Source organism: Apium graveolens, chromosome 2 (genome assembly GCF_009905375.1).
Source record: "Apium graveolens cultivar Ventura chromosome 2, ASM990537v1, whole genome shotgun sequence".
NCBI classification, from domain to species: domain Eukaryota; kingdom Viridiplantae; phylum Streptophyta; class Magnoliopsida; order Apiales; family Apiaceae; genus Apium; species Apium graveolens.
Genome location: NC_133648.1, coordinates 219,609,382 through 219,613,776, shown reverse-complemented (window position 1 = coordinate 219,613,776; position 4,395 = coordinate 219,609,382).

The window sequence follows — 4,395 nt, the reverse complement described above, 5'->3', positions numbered from 1 at the left end:
TTCAGGGTAGATTGCTCTAAGGGAAGGAAGCTAGAGATAAAACAGGATTGGGTAATGCTGATGAGAAAAGAGTAAACAACTCTACCTCAGATCCTACATCTCTTTCTGAACCAGGAGTAGGGATAACTCCAGAAAGACTAAATCAATTAGAGTCTGTATAGATGGTTTACAACTCCAAGCTGAAAGAAGATATAATGCTTTATTTTATGACAGATGGGAGAGTATTCCAGATATGAAAGGATGCAATTCGGTTGAAGTATTATGAAGAACTATAACATGTTTTATTTCTACTTCAAGTGAAGAACAGGTCAACAGATGGTGTTGCCAGTTACTTAAAATCTGATATTCGAAGGCAGAAGAAACTTTACTCTGTAAAGTCTGACAAACCATACTATCCAAAGTACAGAGCTAAAAATGGTGAATTAGTTGAGATGAAGCCTAATACCACCAAGATCACTACTTTTCTGGGTATTAAGGGTGTTGAATTTAATCTGGATTCTGACAAAGCTTATCTGATCAGACTGGATCAGGAAATAAGGAAAGCAAAGATAAATGATCTCAGGGCTGCTATCTTTCAGACAGGAGAAGATACAGCTGAACTTAAAGATGCTAAAAGGAGGATGATAAATGAACTTGAATATGCTGAGAGAACTCTTCTGAAGAACTATCTCAGAACAACTCCTGACATTCAAGAGATCAAACACTGAAGCCAAGTCAAGGACTACAACTGTTAAATTTTGAAGGATATACATGCTAAAGCTCATATCAGACTTTAAGGAAGGTAAAAGCTACAAGGACTGTGAGTTGTAGTTATCTAGTCAAATTCTCATATGCATTTGTACTTAATGTTTTTGAGGTCATCAAATATCTATTGAACTTGTATATTATGCTAATTTACAAGTTGGGGGAGATTGTTAGATATATTTGTGATGTCATGTCTAATAATGATTTGTGTTTAGTTTTCAGATCTCGACTAACAAGACAAATCAGGACTTAACTGTAAATCAGTACTTATACTGAAGTCAAAACTTAAGATATCAGAACTTAAGTTATCAGAATTTAAGATATCAGAAAATATTCATCAGGAGATAATATCAAGACTTAAGAAGACTTTCAGATAAGGAAGGCGGCTGATTGAAGGAAAAAAGATCAAGACTAAAACAAGAAGAGATATGTATGAAGAAGAATTCTATGAAGAATAGAAGACTTGGAGGAAAAGATAACTAGTTGATATATTTTAGGATACATAATTATATTCGATATCAATTAGAGATTATCTTGTAATTGTGTGGTATATAAACACAGCATAGGGTTTATACTAGATGTGTTATCATTATCGAAAATATTATTTATTGTAACCCTAGCAGCTCTCGTGATATTTGTTCATCACTGAGAGAGAACGGTTCCATTGCAATATTGTTTTATTAATAAGATTATTCTGTGTTACATACTTGTGTTCTTAATTTGATTTGATTTTATTATACACTGTATTCAACCCCCTTCTACAGTGTGTGTGACCTAACACTACATCACACAGATAACTCCATTCCTTCCTAAGACCCAACCTCCTAATTTCACTTAATTTAGAAGTAGAGAGTGCATAGCATATGGAATTGAGTATATTAACAATGTCAGTGTCTGTGTGTGGAGAAGTTACAGTATTATCAGGAATTTTGAAACATGCTTTAACAATATCACTATTAACACAGAATTCCTTACCTTTAATAGTGAAAGTGATAGTCTTATCAGTTGAGTTGTATGTTGTAGTCGTCCACATTTCTTCAACAACCTCACAGTAAATGGTGGGTGATTCCAGCAGGGCATAGTTGAGTTTGCCGTTCTTCACAAAATCCATCATTTTGTGGTAGTCGTTAGACTGCTGAATCCCCTTGTTCACTAGAGCCGTGAAGTTGTTCTTCTCATAGATAAATCCATTTTGAGACATGAACTTGACGACTGGTGCCATTGTTAGAGAGTGAAAATTACAGAGAGAGAGAGATGATAATTGCTTTTGAGAAAGAGAGAAGTTAGAGCAGATGATTTGAGAATGATAAAAGAAAAACAATGAAAATGAATGTTTTTATACTATCTCAAAAATAATTGTCAAAAATAATAAAGTAAAATAAAGTAACCAATAAGAATTGCCCAAAATAGCCGTTTAAAAAAAATGTAAAAATTCCATCAATTATCCGTCGTGTTATGCTTAGAAACTGTAAGTATACTCGATGGATAATGTTCAGAGAATCAACGGCTAAGAATAAGATAATTAGACGGATGAGGATAAATCAGTTATCTGTCATGACATAAAATATTCCAGAAAAATAATTGATTTTATTAACAAATTATATACCGACGGATGATCAAACTCGATGGATAATGATCATCCGTCGAGATGTAAATTTTGTACTGAAAAATCAATTAAATTTCTGGTTGCATTACAACTTGCAAATTATCTGTAAAGATTCAAGAGTAATTAAGCATACCTAACTCACTTACCAACCTTGAAAAGGTGGATTCATCCAGTGGCTTGGTAAATATATCTGCAAGCTGTTTTTCACTAAGAACAAAATGTAGTTCCATAGTATCATTCATTACATGTTCCCTTATGAAGTGGTACTTGATGTCTATGTGCTTTGTTCTTGAATGTTGTACTGGATTTTCAGTAATGGAAATTGCACTTGTGTTATCACAGAAAATAGGAATCCTTTCCACTTGCAGACCATAGTCTAGCAATTGGTTTTTCATCCACAAAATCTGTGCACATCAACTGCTAGCAGCAATATATTCGGCTTCAGCTGTAGAAGTAGAAACTGAATTTTGCTTTTTACTGAACCAGGACACAAGCTTGTTTCCTAGAAATTGACAGGTTCCTGTTGTACTTTTTCTATCAATTCTGCAACCTGCATAATCTGCATCTAAATAACCAGTTAGATTAAAACCAGAATCTCTAGGGCACCAAATGCCAATTTTTGGTGTTCCCTTGAGATATCTGAAAATTCTTTTAATAGCTACTAAGTGAGATCCTCTAGGATCAGCCTGAAATCTAGCACAAAGACATGTAGCAAACATTATATCTGGCCTACTAGCTGTTAAATATAGAAGTGAGCCAACCATGCCCCTATAACATGAAATATCCACAAACTTTTCAGTAGTGTTTAATTCAAGCTTAGTTGCAGTGGCCATGAGAGTTTTTGCAGATGTGCAATCCATTAGATCAAACTTCTTTAAAAGATCATAAATGTATTTAGTTTGACTAATGAATATTCCATCACTAACTTGCTTAACTTGCAAACCAAGAAAATAAGTTAGTTCTCCCATCATGCTTATTTCATAGTTACTTTGCATCAATTTGGCAAACTTTTTGCAAAGTTTTTCATCTGTAGAGCCAGAGATAATGTCATCTACATAAATTTGAACAAGTATGCTAGAGCCATTAACATTTCTAAAGAATAAAGTTTTGTCAACATTACCTCTAGTGAAGTGATTCTTTGAAAGAAACTTTGACAATGTGTCATACCAGGCTCTAGGTGCTTGCTGCAGTCCATAAAGTGCTTTCAAAAGATAGTAGACATATTCTGGAAAATTTGGATCTTCAAAACTAGGAGGCTGAGTGATATAGACTTCCTCCTCCAAATCTCCATTCAGAAAGGCACTTTTGACATCCATTTGATAGACCTTGAAATTGGCATGGGATGTATAGGCTAAGAAGATTCTGATGGCTTCAAGTCTTGTAACAAGAGCAAATGTTTCATCAAAATCTATTCCTTCTTGTTGACAATAGCCCTTAGCAACCAATCTAGCTTTGTTCCTGACTACTATGCCATTTTCATCCATCTTGTTTCTGAATACCCATTTGGTGTCTATTGGATTCTTTCCTTTAGGCTTGGGTACCAGCTTCCATACCTTATTCCTATCAAATTCCAATCAGGATCCAACATAGCTTCTTCTACCTACTTTGGTTCTTCCTTATATAGGAAACTGCTATATAGACATTCTTCTTGAGTTGCTCTCCTTGTTTGAACTCTAGAAGATACATCACCAATGATGAGCTCAAAAAGGTGATCCTTTATCCATTTCCTTTGTTGAGGTAGATTAGCTCTAGATGAAGAGGCCTCATGGTTGTCTTGATGTGTGGTTGAGTTTTGATTATTAGAAACTCCCCCTGAGTTTATGGATCTTTGATTTGAGAAAGGAGAACTTTCCGTAAGTGATCTATTCTGACTTTCAGCTTCTTTTGATGACCCGACGGATGGTGAATTTTGAGTACCGACGGATGAAGCTTGTTGTCTCCCGACGGATAAAGCAGATTGTCTCCCGATGGATGAAGCATTTTGCAACTCGACAGATGTTGAATTTTGTGCTTCATTGGTAGTAGATTTTTCTGTATTATCCTTT